The sequence below is a fragment of the Petromyzon marinus genome, chromosome 24 (genome assembly GCF_048934315.1).
Source record: "Petromyzon marinus isolate PM22_M1 ecotype Great Lakes invasive population chromosome 24, UKy_Petmar_22M1.pri1.0, whole genome shotgun sequence".
Lineage (NCBI taxonomy): Eukaryota > Metazoa > Chordata > Hyperoartia > Petromyzontiformes > Petromyzontidae > Petromyzon > Petromyzon marinus.
Window position 1 is genome coordinate 17527176 of NC_133690.1, and position 16993 is coordinate 17544168.

General features: G+C 50.0%; 1 protein-coding gene across 6 annotated transcripts in view; it reads right to left on the bottom strand.

Annotated features, from left to right (window-relative positions):
* Positions 1-16993, bottom strand: part of LOC116945640 (CUGBP Elav-like family member 1) — a 285868-nt gene that overhangs the window by 197045 nt on the left and 71830 nt on the right. For all 6 annotated transcript variants that reach the window (XM_076069475.1, XM_032960154.2, XM_076069478.1 and 3 more), the window contains exon 2: positions 3724-3783. The gene's annotated coding sequence lies outside the window, so the exon portion shown is untranslated. The remainder of the gene's footprint in view (positions 1-3723; positions 3784-16993) is intronic.

The following is a 16993-nucleotide window of genomic DNA, read 5'->3' on the forward strand; positions in this document are numbered from 1 at the left end:
CCCCCCCCCCGTGTGCTCTCCCGACATTCACAGGTGCTCGCTAGCAGCACTTGCTCCAAGTGCTCACGCAGGGCCGTGCACGATGGCAACGGGTTGCGGCGGCATTCGTCCAGCAGTTGATTTAACCATGGCTGCTGATGACGACGACGACGATGAAACCACCCCATAATTTAGAACGTAATTGTTTTGTTTGTTCGCCACAGTCGTGAACAAGAATGCATTCTCTTGCCCTTGGCAGTAGGAAAAAAAAAACCACACACACAAGAACAGGTTGACGTCGATCCAGGTGAAGAGTCACAAGACTGGCCAACACCAGAGGGCCTCCGTTTGGCTTCCCGCTAATTACGAACATTAGAGGCGGGCGAGAAATGCCATCGACGTCGGCAGCCAGAAAGTAAAATGTGCCAAGACAAAGCAACCCCCTCCCGTCTCCTGTGCTGCTGCTGTTGTTGGCGTTGGGAGATAATGGGGCAGCTGGCGGGGTCCAAATCCACATCGTTCGATGCGCCTGAGAGAGGTTCTGATTTGAGAGGCTCTTAGGTCCTCCTAAGTGTTCGTTCTGGTTGTGGCCAAGAAAGCGGAGGCAGTGCTGGTGTGGTCCTTGGTTCGAACGCTGCGTCTGGGTGTCTTTGCCTTATGTTCAGGTTAATAACGGCAGTAACAGGCTCATAATCTGTGTGGTCGAGACACCGACCCGGTGCTGGTTGGAACCTGGGTTTGAGCCCCGGGTCTGAGTGTCTCTGTAATGCATCATAAGGGCCGTATCAGAATTTTTGATGATGATCATCTACATGTTTGTGCCAGCAGTCTCACGTTCGTATTTTCGTTGCCATCATGCTCCTTGTCACTTTTTCATTTTTTGTAATTTACCGTTCAGCGAACCGTCACAAAATCAACGTGGATTGAAGCGGCAACTGCAGTGAGGAGTGGGAGCACGCAGGCGTGAACACTCGAAGCTCGGCACAGACGGATTCACTCCACAGACTCAACCCCGCGGGTGAACAAAACCTAACCGTGGACCGAATCCACTGGGGTAGGGCCATCTCGTGGTAGCTCGCAGCACTCACAGCCGGCTTCCACACCTTTTGCCACTCTCACAGCCTTCATGCCACCCCCCCCCCCCCCCCCAGTTTAGCTAACTAGCCAAAACTGAACATCGAGGTTCGAGAATCGTGGTGCTACTCACGCCGAGAGGCTGGCACGATTGGGTAATCGGTGCCTGCAAACGGACGGGTGCTGAAGCTCGGTTAGAACAACAAATACGGTGGGCATTAGCCGCACACGCGGAATTGTTGAATTCGCCCTCAAACGAGAATCACGTTGCTTTCTTGCCATGATGGGTTTTACGTAAAAAAAAGGGGCACATATATTGTTAAAAAAACTATTGTCAGTGTTTTTACATATTTTAACTTGTTTTACATTTCCCCCATGAATCCCCCCGAACAGACATGCAAGTGGAAGATATTGAGCCTAATTCATTTTCTGGCGTAAAACTGAGTTTCCGCCAATGTTGGGCAGAGAGGAACTGGCAAATCACCCAGCGTGCCTTGCCAATTTGGCCATTTGTCAGCTGAGATTCGTCGTACAAGCCATTTCCATAGAACAGACTCACTGTAGCAAGCAATGGCTTTAAATGCGCACTCACAAAAAGATAAAGATCCCCCGTATAACCTGCAACATACTGTTGGTGCAAGTGCTGCTAGCGAGTAGCACCGATGAAAGCTGGCACGGCACACGAGAGGGTGGGTGGTCAGCACCACGCCCAGTCGCCTTGTTCACACACCGCACCAGGCATGGTCGACCTAGAGGAGGCCCAGGACCGGTTCAGATAATCGTCACTAGTGTTGGCCGTGAGCGGGAATCGAACGCGGGTTACCAGGTTCGTCGCGCAGCGCGCTAACGGCTCAACCACCGCTCCACACAACACAAAGACAAACACACACGCACACACACACACGAATGCGAAGTGACCAGGTGGCCTCAGGGGTCAGGCGCACTGAGCCAGCACCGTTGCGACCCTGAGTACCGATCTGCTTTTCGGCCGCGAGTGATTAAACCGAGTCCCCGAGTGGAGCGAGTTGATGGTGTCAGCCCGGTCATGATTGACTGCACAAAACAATCACATTAAGTTCGGTTTTCACTTAATTTGGTTTAAAAAAAATGTTTTCTAGCTCTGAAAATTAAACATATCGGTTGTTGCCATCATGCCATGAATATTTCCTCCGTAACCAGGCATGAGGAAATGTGCAGTACCTCCCCCCATCCCACCCCGATATGTTGTTTACAAAGGTCTCTTGAAGGGGGATGGTGTCTCACAAGTAGTTCTTTGATATTTGCTTCCACGGGACTCTTCTCTTAATGCATTCCACGCGTGCGTCAAATTCGCCAAAGCCATGCGGTGGCTTTCCTAGCCCTCCGATGAGCTGAGTCGGTGCGCAGCAATCACCCGGACGTGACGTTGTTTGTACGCTGCCGCGTCCGCAGTGTGGCTTGTCATGAAGACTCCCGGCCGTGGAGGATGGCCGCACACACAGAGACCTCGCTCTGTGTCCAGCACTTGTCTAGCAAAGGCCCGCCAGCGGCGTGGCAGGTTGGAGCCATGCGGACAGACAGACAGACTGACTTGACTGTAGGATCCACGATTGGTTCTCTTAGCAAACGCAGCATTGCACCAATGGTACAATCATGCTACGATGACATTAATTTAAGTGTGTTTGTATTCTGCTTATAGCTCAAGAGGCAAAAGTGGCCCAACGACGTGGATAACACCAGCGTGAGTCGATCTGAAAAGCGGGGGGCGAAACTGTTTAACGCAGCGTTTGCGTGGTGGCGATTACACGCAAGGGTGCACTGCTATTGAAGGGTGTGAGTGGTATACAATATATTTCAAATCATCGGTCGACACTGCTTACGGATTTATCATGGACATCCTGCGGACAATGACGATGTTTTTTTTGCCGGTCATTGCGCGTTTAACTTGGGAACCCACATCGGCGCAGGCACGAGGCCCTGCGCACGTGGTCACAGCTGAGGCGGATTACATTCAAATATAGGACACATTTTTATTTTAAATACAAAGTAGTGAAAAGGCACGTGCGCGCGTGATTTGTTTTTTTTTCCGCAGGAGTTTTTAATTGGCAGTATTGAAGCCAATAAGTAGCTGTCAGAGGCAGAATCCATTTGAAAATGAGCAAATTGCCCCTTTTTTGCGATGGTTTTTGTCTTTCAAAAAATAGTTGGGCAACCTTTTGATCAATTTAACAGAGTCGTAAATAACACGGTGGACTTAAAAGGACAGCGACTATACATGCATCAGGTTACATTCCTTCACAGCACACGAACAGAGCGAGCAGTAGAGAGATGGAGTGTGTGATGCTGCACGCCTTCATGGGGCGCCGATGAGAATAACATTTGAAGAAAATGCTTTCTGATGACCAATTTATAAATTGGGCGCGTGAATAGCTGCCAGCGAGTGCAGCATCGTCAATGTGTCTGCTTTGCCCCGATCAATTCGGTCGCTGCTCCATTGTAGCAGTGTCCCGAATAGCAAGACGACTTTATACTGAACAGTCGTTAATATTGGATCGTCTTTACGAGAGCAATCGCCTCCCCTCCCCCAGTTACAGACGGACGGGCGGACGGAGATGATGCATCAACGCTTTCAACCCAAGTCGGGCCATGCAAATGAGTGTGCGCACGAGTCATCATCATCATCCGGCGTACCGTCCCGGAGTCGTTAGCCGAAGCGGACGCGCTGTCCCTGTCCCCGTGGCGATTTCACACCTGGGGGCGTAAACACAAACACACACACACACGTGGGGGAGGGCGGGAGGGGGGACAGGGGGGGCAGAGGTCACCACTAATGAGGGACAGAGCCGGCAAACAACAGCGCCTCCACAAGTACAGAGGGAGGCAGGTTATGTGTGTCAGCGCATTGTCTGATGATGATGACGACGTCGACGATTGTGAATCAGGCCAAGTGCGAATCCCAGCCATGGCCACCAGCATCGGTGGTGAATACCTCAACCGGTCTGGGGGCTCTCATAGGTCGACTCAGCTTTAAATGAGTGCCTGGTGCCATGTGTACACATCACGACCGAGGAGACAAAAACGGCCGGGCGAGGCCGCACCACTCCCTCCTCCGTTGTGCTGGCCTGTATAGGTGCTCGCTAATAACAGGCGTCCCGTTTTCCTCTCTCGGCTCAAGCAGTTTCTCTGATGGCGTCTGTCCCCGATGGCGTGTGTTTATTTAGTACGATCATAATTGCATTCTCCGTGTGTATGTTTAGCATCCTCTACAGTATTTATGTAAAAATTTTAATCTATAATGATAATGTTCTTTGGGTCTTTCGGTAAAGCCACGTAGACAGAAAAAAATAACAAAAAATATCGACGTTTCGATCGCAACACAAGCGGTCGTCTTCAGGAAAAAGGGGGGTTAGCTTCTAAAGACAACTGCTTTTAAAGGTTTGAAATGGGCGTAGCCCAAATATCAGCAGCCAATGCGAGTGGTGGGCAGCGACCGCGGCGGCGATCGTAATGTATGTTTCCATTCCATTGCGGTATTTAGGCCTCCCCATGCCGTGAAGGTCAAGGGGTCAGTGGTGCGTTGGTGAAGTTGGAGGCGGGGGTCCAGGCCAGGACGGGTTCTACATATTTTTATTATTCCCAAACGATGGCGAGATTTATAGTGCAGTGAGCAAACAACTACGGCAACTCTCTGATTGCAATAACAATAAAAAACAAATTACGATTGGTGATTACAATGATGATGGCGGTGGTCATGGCGATGATGTTATGATTAAGTAAAAGCCATTCGGGACATCACACATTTGACAGATGGTGGCGATGCTGCTGCTGATGATGATATTTTATCAGTAATCCCTCACTGAGTCAATTCATTTTGCAGAGAGAGTCTGCTTCACCCCCCCCCCACCCCCCAAGAACAAAAAAGCCCCACAAACATTTTGGCTACGAATAATTTTGCTGCATAGTCACGGGAGGTAAAAAAAAAAAATGGGAAGCGTCTCAAGAAAAAGAAACACTCATTCAGACGTGGGTGTGGAACGCGCCTCTATGAAATCAAAGTGGTCTCACGAGCCTACTTGCTGTACTGCCCCCTAGCGGCAACGTCTCGCCGCCTTGCGTGCACCAGCCCCCGCATCTCCAAAGCGAATGTCGACAACCATCGAGAGAGAGAGAGAGATAGAGAGATGACGTTAGGAGATTAACGATCGAAGGCGACCGGCAGGCAAATGATGACGATTAAAGACGAGACGAGAGGTGCGGGCGCCGTCGACGATTTACGTTGCATGCGATCAAAAAAGCCCGCGACGTTTGACCGTAGCGGGGAACAGAAGGACTCGCCTTTAAACATTTTTACGCGAAACGCGAGCAGCTAAAACATTAACGGGGCGACGGCGAAGACGGTGAGGAGCATTGTGATATTAGCCCCCCCCCCCCAACTCACCCCCCCCCCCCAAAAATAATAATTTAAAATTCCCCACAAGAGTCGTGCAGTGTGGTGTTCATGTGTACGAATATCATCATTAACACAAGGACTTCAAGCAACCTTTTTTTTACCTTTCAATTATTTCGCGGTAATTGCCCTCCCGGCTAGGAACGCGCGCAAACAGCATTTATGAGACGTCCGTCTGCAGCTCGGCGGCAGATATGAAACAACAGACAGCTGCGCTCCGTTAAATACGTCTCCATTGGGAGGGCTTAATTGGTTAAGCAGCTGATGGTGAAGCCTCTTCTGCAGCCTGTGCCCCTCTCTCTTTCTCTGCCCTGAAAGCCAGACCCCCAACCCTCGCCACCACCCCGAACGCAACAAACAAAACCACTGCAGCCCTCGCTGTATCCTTCTCGCCGCTCCCGTACAACGTGGCAGATGCCCCCATCACGCACATCGGTCATTTTAATTCATGTTTACCTTCCCCCTCCCAAGTCCTATCCTCTCCTCCTCCCCTCCCCCCCGAAATGTCACCCCGATTGTGCCCTCGGCATCATTGTGACGAGACGAGGACTCTCTCGAAGGGCGGTGCATCTCTTCCCTGCGTGTTAGGAGAACGGCCCACGGAAGCGGATGTCAAAGAGCTACGGCTCAGTGACCTCTGCTGGTCCAACACGGTGGTAGAGAGGGAACGCACCTTCTCGCCCGCTCTGCCACTGAGAACAATATCGGTCGCACTCTGCAGGAATGGATTCAGCAATCCACTACCGCGCCACAATCCCCCTTGCAACCTCAGACATCACACTTCTCGCGAGACCGCCTGGTATTTTTAACCAGTCTCAATGCCTATTCCCAAACAGGCTCACAACCCGCTTAGCTTCGGAGATCTGAAAACGTCGGGCGAATTGAGGGCAATTTGTCCTTTGAATTCTCACAGAATTTCAATTTTATTAAATTATTAAACAATAAAATAACGCAGTATATTGCTTGTAATTCCTGTATATGAGGCACACATAAAGATTACAATTTAAGCAAAGGAAGTGTCTGCTTGCGAAGGACTTTAATTTGCCTCGCTAATTAGCCAAGGGAGAATTTTAATTGCGTAGGCCATTAAATTATTGTCTGTGCCACAATGTCCAATTTGCTTAGCAATGGATTAACCTCGCAGTCGTCCACTCTATAATAGAGTGAATGTTGACTCAGATGTATATACCCACCGTGTTCTATGAGTTACACGATGCACTCATTTCCCCTGTATTATCAAGCAATAGCTGGGAATGTGGCTTATAACCCAGTTGGTGTGCGCGTGCGTGTGTGTGAGAGAGAGAAACCAGATCTGTTGAACTTTATTGACACCGGGCACACGTTTTTACTGTTCGTCTTAATTTCTGGAGCATCTTTTAATCCAGAGAATACGGTATTCATGTAATATGTAGGTCCACCCCCGTAGGCATGTAACTTAATGTATTTAAAGATTAAAATCGATTTTTTTTGGCACGCGATACATGAATGAAATCGTGCGTGTCAGAATAGATCATGGAATATTTATGCAAATATTTTTGGGATTATTAGACAACAATCCAACAGGATGGCCCAGCGGTCGAGTGAGCGGCACGCAACCAGAAGTTCGAGAGTTCACATCCCGTTCATGGCAGGGGGAGGGGGGGGTGAGAGGGGTCGAGTCAGCCCATCATATCTCGGGGGTCGATAAGATGAGTACCACTTTGTGAGAAAGTTCACAGTTGGTTGTCCTATGGATACATTTTCCCCCACCTTAGAAAAGTGGGATTTCATATCTCACGCTGGCTCATCGAATCGCGAGTGCGAGTGAATGGTTCACGCGCGTTAAATCTGTTTGTGCTGCACACATTGTACGCACAGCACGCGGTGGTGCCTCCGCAGTGGATGGAGGGTACAGCTCAATAGCGAGGTCAGGGGTCACCTCAGCTCATCGTACATACAGGACCAATAAAGCAAGTAACAATGAAGTGGAATGCAATCGGGTTGGCAGTGGAAACCTCGTCCATTGGACTGTTAAATAAACGTGTGAGATTGGGAGCAACTGCTGTGTGCTTTACTTCACTTCCCTTTGGTGCATTTCGCGCAACCGAGTGAGAACACAAGACGATCAGGATATGAGTCTCATTTGCTAAGAGTGACCTGGGCCGCCAGGTGACTCTGTGAGTAATACGACGCGATAGTGTCCCCCCGTAGTTTCAAGCGAAGCATGGGTCGTCACCAAAATGTCAACAACAGCAACAATTAATAACGCAGCGCGGACAATCGACGCAAAACGCCGAGCAGAAACCACCCCGCCACATGAAAGCAATCAAAAGGACGGGCACGAAACACCTACGAGCGTTTAAATCAAATCAAATGTCCCGTAACACGTTGACCTCGGTGTTAAACTAGCGTGTAAAATTCACGGCCAAAAAAAAATGTGTTTGCTTTGATGCCATTGATGTCACGGCGTAGTTGGGGAGGGAGGGAGGGGGAGAGGGAGGGGGAGAGCCACCAGCAGGGTCCCTCCCCTCTCCGAACTGCGGTCGTACGAAGCACGTGGGGCCCCCCTCACCACGAGGATTCTCCGCTGCAAGGCCCCCTCGCGATACAACTCGCGACGGGAGAAAGGTCGCCCCAGGAGGCGAGATGCACTCTGACCACCCAACCCCCCACCCGACTCCCCACCCAACCCCAACCACCCAACCCCAACCACCCAACCCCAACCACCCAACCCCCACCTACCCCCCCACCCAACCCCAACCACCAAACCCCAACCACCCAACTCCCCACCCAACCCCACCTAACCCCCTACCCAACCCCCCACCCAACCCCCCACCTAACCCCCTACCCAACCCCCCACCCAACCCCCCACATAACCCCGCCCACCACCGCTTGCCACAATGCAAGCGTCTCACCGCGAAGGCCGCTAATTGTATCCCGAGCTGCCACTGCGGGGCCGCGATGGGTTAGGGGGACTCGCACGGCTACTCACGTTTACATTTGCATCGATAAGCCCTTCATGACGACACTGCAAGCAGTGTTTGAATAAATATTAGGGGGGGGGGGGGAGGGAGAAAAAACCAGCCCGCCTTTGACAAATGGTAACGGCGTCCGACAATCCGCGTGTAACATATGCGCATATTTTGTTTCATTGTGTTCCGTGATTGTGTTAAGATGCCCTATTTAATGCGATCTGCTGCAGCGAATTGTCATAAAGTGAAGCGGTGATGCGCTCTCATATGAACACGTAAAAAAAATCCACGCTATTGCTGTTTTATTACAACAATGTTTTTGGGGAGTTATGCAATTTTGCTTGCTTTATTGACGTTAAATTCGTCTCGCCGTATCGTGGGATTTTTTTTTCGAACAATTTGCCACCTCTGCGATTCTAAGTATTGTCACAAATTGGTAGGGGGGAAGGAGGGGGGCATGATGCGTTCAGTCATGATTTGGTGATGTGAATGATTCGGTTAAAGAAATCAGCCCTACCTGGTCTACTGTAGGGCGTGTGCAGGCCCCGACGTGATTTGAGTGTCCAGGGCCTAACAGTGTTGTATCACCGTTATGCAAACATACGTGAAATATAAATATGACAGGCGCTTATACGCAGTTGGATGAATGTGTTGTGAGCAAGGCGGTGGAGTGGTGGGGCAGTGGTTGACGCACTTCGGCTGTTGTGTTACCCGGCGGTCCTGAGTTCGATTCCTGGCTATGGCTAGCAGTGATATTTGAACCGCTCCTGTCCACTCTACCTGGAGCAAGCCACACTGAGTAGTGTGGTGAAATATGGTGAAACAACCTCGATGGCTAAGATGACGTAGGGAGGCCTTCATCCAATAGTGGATCGACAAAGGGCTTTAATAAAACAAAAATAAAATATAATTACGTGAATGCAGGATACAAATATCATGATTTCATATTCTTCCACTATTTTAATAAAATATCTCCCAGCTCTGAATTGCATCCGTGACAGCACTTCTAATAAATACAATGCGGGTCCAAGAACTCATCGCTAAAAAGTCAAGATAAATAATTACAATTATGTATGCATGTTGAACTTCTTTCGCCCCGTACGTAGCCAACCGTGCTAATCGGAGGTGCGGAAATATATACGTTTAATAACATACATAATGAAACAACAGGCATATTAACATTTATAACAGTTTCATTTTTAATATACTGCCACTGCCATGAATAAAAAAGTTTTCAGGTGATTTATTTTAACCCAGGTGTGAACTCAAGAGACCAGTATGAGTCTCATCTGAAGGAGTCACCTCCTCCACCAGGCCTCACTGGGCATCGTCGTAAAGACGCACCTCCCATTAGCACGGCTGCCAATGTACGGCGCGAAACAAGTTCAACATACACCATTCATTGCTCCGTAGATTTGTTTTTTTTATTTATACAAATGTGTGTGTGAACTAAATTATCATACAATGATCTATTAAGTCAAGTTCTAACCAAAAGCGATGTCAACCTTCATTTCGTGGGTGGGTCGCTCATTCTCCTCTGCTGGCCTTGAACTCTCTCCCCCCGCACACCGCTCCCCCCCCCCCTCTCACCAGCCGTCCGTGCTGTCAACTCCCTGGCCTTGTTAAAAGCCAGGCTCAAGCCCTTCGTATTGTTGTTTTCTTCCTTTGTCTACGATTGCCCGCCTCTCTCGCTCTCTCTGTATATAAATATATATGAATGCCGTGTCCGTACGGCGTCTGGAGACGTTTTAGATATAGATAGAGAGAGACGTGTTGTGTCGTGAATTGTACATGAGATATAAAGTCCACGGGCATTTCCCAATGACAAATGATGCGGAGTGACAGATTAATCACCGATACGGCCAACGCAGCTGCGTTGGCAACCACGGCCGCATTGATTCCATCCCAATCCACGAGTGGCATTACGAATTTTAGTTTTTGTTTTAATATTTGAGCGTCCGGTCGCCGCTCTGCTCGCCCAACGCAACGACCAGGCCGAAGTTCACCCTGGGTGGCCGGACCGGGGTGGCTACTCTGCACGCGGCTGTCTGTAATCCAACACCGCGTGTGTGGAGGCAACAACGAGGGTTTGGTGGATCACACACACAGACACTGTGAATATCCTCTCCCGTGGGAGTCGAGGAGGAGGTGGCCGCACTGTGACTTGCCAGGAGAAGGCGGTGCAGCAAGTGAACTCATTGCCATCTGTTTCCATCTGTACGGCGATGGAGTGCTGTCCCCTCGCGCGCAATGAGGGGGTTCCTCCAGCTGCTCCGGTTTCCTCCTCCCACGTGAATATTCATAAACGCATCTCATCAATTTGCTGTACACATTTTACAATAAACAATACCCCACTGCTGGAGCAGTAGCAGTAGGACCCTCCTGAACAAGGGTTCTGCGACTGAGTGTGGCTTTCCTGGATGATTCAAAGGACATGATGATCATTATGATTTAGGGCATGCAGGCAATCATGAAGATCCTCCTCCATGGAGCCGCCCCTGCCTTATCTCTCTCGCTTCCTCTACTCCGCCTCCCCAATATGGGTTTGCACTGTGAGATTGGAGATTAGTGGAGGCACCGGGTCTTGATTAACGCGAGGCTGGCGAAGTAAAGTTAAATCGTTTAATGCGGTGGACGCAGACGGGGAGCGGCGCCCAGGTGCCAAGAGTTTGAGGAGAGGCGTCTGCCTGGCCTCGACTCGACCCCCCACACCTCTCCACGCATGGTTCTCAGTGTGTGAGTCTCAGTGCGTGAGTCTCAGTGCGTGAGTCTCTGTGAGTCTCGATGTGTGAGTCTCCGTGTGAGTCTCTGTGTGTCTCGGTGTGTAAGTCTCCGTATGAGTCTCCGAATGAGTCTCCGAATGAGTCTCCATGTGAGTCTCCGTGTGAGTCTCGCGCGTGAGTCTGCATTGCGTCGCTCACAAGCGAAACACCGCTTTGCATCGAATAGTTAAATGGGGCCCTCTCTGGTCCCGTTCAGTAAAATAAATTGTCTATGAATAGCGTTATACATAGCCCCCGACTCATTCCACTCGATTGCACCCCCCCCCCCCCCACGCACTCTCATTCATACCTCTCTCATACACTCTCCTACCTCTCATCTCACTCTACTCCCCTCCACGCACTCTCCTACCTGTCCCCTCTCATCTCACTCTACTCCCCTCCACGCACTCTCCTACCTCTCCCCTCTCATCTCACTCTACTCCCCTCCACGCACTCTCCTACCTCTCCCCTCTCATCTCACTCTACTCCCCTCCACACACTCTCCTACCCCTCCCCTTTCATCTCACTCTACTCCCCTCCACGCACTCTCCGCTCCAGCAACCAACGAGGCGAGGCCTTCTGTCGAATCCCCCGCAGGGAACTTTCGCTCAGTGGGAGGTCGCTCATTCTCCCCTGCTGCTCCCACAGCCTGAAACTCCCTTCCCCTCCAGCCATTCTGTGTTGTCAACTCCGTGCCACGTGCGAATCCCGACTAGGCAATGTGACATGACCCCCCCGCACCTACAATATTCCAAATTATTCCAAGCACCTGATGTATTATTCGCTTTTACGATGTATGTTGTATGTGTGTATGCTGAACTTCCGTCGCACCGTATGTAGCCAACCATGCTAATTGGACAACAAACTAAGCACAAAAACGTAGTTCTATAGAAAGGAGTTTTTATTCTCGCTTTAAAAGTGCACAGCTCCAGTGGCTTCCTAATATCGGGAGGAAGAGCGTTCCAGACGGCCACAGAAGCGCATTTGAAAGCGCGCGATGCAGTGGCCGTCTTTGTGCGATGGCCCAGCCAAAGCCACCATTGTGAGGATTGCCAGGCTGAAATCAACTAGCCCTTGGTAACAGAGTTGCACAAAAGCGGGCGGTCGTGGTGCTGGCCACACCACGTGGCTCGTGTTCCGTGTCGGCCTTAATAGGTGCTCGCTGACAGCACGTGCCCCACCAGTCTGCGTGGGGTACCCGGGAACACACGGTTTGTACACGGAGTGAACGTTGCGTCACGACGGTGCTCTGTTGTCGTGTCGCACCACCAATGCAAATCAAGACGCCGGTGCACATTTTAGATTAAAACAAAAATATATATATGGGGGGGGGGACGAGATTAATTAACGAGTGAATGATCCGTAGATTAATTATGGCGATAATTAATGGATTAATGACGGAACGGATAATAAACAGATAAGTAAATAATTTTACATACGACACGGCAGCCGGGCGCTGTGGGGTGCGTGTGTGGTTGGAGGGGAGGGGGCTCACAGAAGCCACGATCTGGTCTACATTATTGCTTCCAGCCTTTTAAACAGCATCTTCAGAAGAGCGGATCAAAAATAAAATGCCAAGCAAAACACGATCCTCAATTATTTTATCCTTTGCGCGCGCCCCTCCCCCTACCCCCCCCCCCCCCAGTCTGGCTACAACGCCCCCGCCCCTCCCCCACCAGAACTATTTCACATCACACCTCTTTATTATGAGTCTCAATTCATTCATTTTATTCGTTTTATTCTCGACTCCCCCCCCCCCCCCCCCACCGCGTTGCGCCAAATGTGCACCTGATGAAAGCTGCGGTCCCCTTGAGACTCCACCTCTCCCCACTCCACCTCACCCCTCCCCATCTCACCCCTCCCCACCCCTCCCCTTCCCACATCACCCCACCACTCCCCACCCCACCTATCCATTGTTTTATTTTTTTTTCCGGTCAACCCATCAACCCCACCAACCCGAGTTTGTAATGCCTCTGCTACTCATCCCCTCCAAACCTCCTTCTCTTGCTCCAATTATTTTATATTTTTTTTCTTTAGAGTTTGCAACGGAATTGTGTGTGTGTGTGGCCCGAAATGAAATCTCAAACCTAAGGGTTTGGGGGGGGGGGGGTAAGGGGGGGCGAGGGGGAAGGGGGGAGTGAGGTTTCGGGTTGAAAAGGTTATCTCTCGTTTTCTGCAATGAATGGGCCGAGAATTAGACAGCAGACTCGGAATGACAGTGCAAAGAATCTATCAGGCACCACTCTCACCTATGTGGTGCTCCATCAATCTGCACGTGTGGTTGTGTGTGTGTGCGGGTGATCGAGCAGTGGTGGCGCAGTGGTTAGCGCGCTGCGCTAGGAATCCGGCGACCCGAGTTCGATTTCCGCTCACGGCCACCAACACCAGAGGCGATTGTCTGAACCGGTCCTAGGCCTCCCATAGGTCCAACTCAATTGAGTACCTGGTGGGATGTGTGAACATCGCAACTTCGGAGACAACGGCGGCCTGGTGTGGTGCTGGTCACCCGCCCCTCCTCGTTAACAGCACTTGCCCCAACAGACTGTGCTATGGGGGGGGGGGGCATCTTTGTCGTTGTACAGTGAGGGAAAAAAGTATTTGATCCCCTGCTGATTTTGTACGTTTGCCCACTGACAAAAAAATGATCAGTCTATAATTTTAATGGTAGGTTTATTTGAACAGTGAGAGACAGAATAACAACAAAAAAATCCAGAAAAACGCATGTCAAAAATGTTATAAATTGATTTGCATTTTAATGAGGGAAATAAGTATTTGACCCCCTCTCAATCAGAAAGATGTCTGGCTCCCAGGTGTCTTTTATACAGGTAACGAGCTGAGATTAGGAGCACACTCTTAAAGGGAGTGCTCCTAATCTCAGCTTGTTACCAGTATAAAAGACACCTGTCCACAGAAGCAATCAATCAATCAGATTCCAAACTCTCCACCATGGCCAAGACCAAAGAGCTCCCCAAGGATGTCAGGGACAAGATTGTAGACCTTCACAAGGCTGGAATGGGCTACAAGACCATTGCCAAGCAGCTTGGTGAGAAGGTGACAACAGTTGATGCGATTTTTTGCAAATGGAAGAAACACAAAAGAACTGTCAATCTCCCTCGGCCTGGGGCTCCATGCAAGATTTCACCTCGTGGAGTTGCAATGATCATGAGAACGGTGAGGAATCAGCCCAGAATACACGGGAGGATCTTGTCAATGATCTCAAGGCAGCTGGGATCATAGTCACCAAGAAAACAATTGGTAACACACTACGCCGTGAAGGACTGAAATCAAGCAGCGCCTGCAAGGTCCCCCTGCTCAAGAAAGCACATATACATGCCCGTCTGAAGTTTGTCAATGAACATCTGAATGATTCAGAGGACAACTGGGTGAAAGTTTTGTGGTCAGATGAGACCAAAATGGAGCTCTTTGGCATCCACTCAACTCGCCGTGTTTGGAGGAGGAGGAATGGACGGGGCCATGTACCGTCATATCTTGGGTGAGAACCTCCTTCCCTCAGCCAGGGCATTGAAAATGGGTCATGGATGGGTATTCCAGCATGACAATGACCCAAAACACACGGCCAAGGCAACAAAGGAGTGGCTCAAGAAGAAGCACATTAAGGTCTTGGAGTGGCCTAGCCAGTCCCCAGACCTTAATACCATAAAAATATGTGGAGGGAGCTGAAGGTTCGAATTGCAAAACGTCAGCCTCGAAACCTTAATGACTTGGAGAAGATCTGCAAAGAGGAGTGGGACAAAATCCCTCCTGAGATGTGTGCAAACCTGGTAGCCAACTACAAGAAACGTCTGACCTCTGTGATTGCCAACAAGGGTTTTGCCACCAAGTACTAAGTCATGTTTTGCAGAGGGGTCAAATACTTATTTCCCTCATGAAAATGCAAATCAATATATAACATTTTTGACATGCGTTTTTCTGGATTTTTTTGTTGTCATTCTGTCTCTCACTGTTCAAATAAACCTACCATTAAAATTATAGACTGATCATTTCTTTGTCAGTGGGCAAACGTACAAAATTAGCAGGGGATCAAATACTTTTTCCCTCACTGTATGTGTGCAATGGAATGAAAAAAAATCCAATAATAATGAATTCATCACTGGCTCTAGCTTTGAATTAAAATTGTAAAACGTCTGGAGGATACAGGGGTTGTAAGAGGCTAACCTGCAATATTAAATCATAATATTCATCATAAAGGTTTTAGTCCTCTCTAAAAACGTCGCCCCTACGACAAAAAATATTTCAAAGTTAGTGATTCAATTCTTTTTTCGTAAAAAGTGGAGCTATCTTTGTATGTTGGGGTGTTTGTTTTCCTCGTGTCCTCTCTCGAGATTTCTCTTACAAAGGGATTTCCATTTGATTTCAGTTCTGTTTTTAATAAATGTATCATCATAAGCAAAACATATTTGCATGTCATCGTCAGTGTGCACGCGCATAAGTGTATGTATGCACGCCCGTGTGTGTGTGCACGATGGCACGTGTGTGTGTGCACACGATGGCACGTGTGTGTGTGTGTGCACGATGGCACGTGTGTGTGCACGATGGCACGTGTGTGTGTACACGATGGCACGTGTGTGTGCACGATGGTACGTGTGTGTGTGTACACGATGGCACGTGTGTGTGTGTGCACGATGGCACGTGTGTGTGTGCACGATGGCACGTGTGTGTGTACACGATGACACGTGTGTGTGTGCACGATGGCACGTGTGTGTGTGTACACGAGGGCACGTGTGTGTGTACGATGACACGTGTGTGTGTGCGTGCAAGATGGCACGTGTGTGTACATGATGGCACGTGTGTGTGTGCGTGCAAGATGGCACGTGTGTGTGCAAGATGGCACGTGTGTGTACAAGATGGCACGTGTGTGTACACGATGGCACGTGTGTGTGTGTACACGATGGCACGTGTGTGTGTGTGCACGATGGCACGTGTGTGTGTGCACGATGGCACGTGTGTGTGCACGATGGCACGTGTGTGTACACGATGGCACGTGTGTGTGTGTACGATGGCATGTGTGTGTGTGTACACGATGGCACGTGTGTGTGTGCGTGCAAGATGGCACGTGTGTGTACACGATGGCACGTGTTTGTGTGCGTGCAAGATGGCACGTGTGTGTACACGATGGCACGTGTGTGTGCATGATGGCACGTGTGTGTGCAGTTGTATCCACGTTTGGGGAAGTCGGTAGTGTCGTGGTTAGAGCACTACGCTACAAACCCGGTGACCCGAGTTCAAAACCCGCTCACGACCATACAGAGTAGCGAATATTTATCTCACGTTTTAACGCTCGTTCCGATCCTTGTCCGTGAACCTCTGTATAGCCTCAAGAGACTGTTATGACAAGTGCTGTTAGCGAGCACCTCTAACGGCTACATCACCGGCGCTCGAAAGGCTGGGTGTTCAGCACCACGCCCTGCTGCCTTTGTCAACCAACAAAGACAAAGATCCCCCGTATAGCCTGACCACACTTTTAGGGCAAGTGCTGTTAGCGAGCACCGTGAACCTTAGCGGTTCGAAGCAAAACGCTTCCAGACCTCGCCACGCGCATCGCTCGGAGCGGCTACCCCTGCGAACTCCTGCGCGGGATGAACTCAGCACCCTCCCCGCGGCGGACAGCGCCCTAGGGGGTCGGGTGAGCCGCACGGCTCCCCCCTCGCCACCGCCGCGCATCGCTCGCTGTTGGGCCCGCGATTGAGGGGGGAGTGGGAGAGGGCAACAGTCTGACAGTAGGAGGAGTAGGAGGAGGCGAAAAGACGTGAAAAAATAAAAATATAAATACACTGTAAATA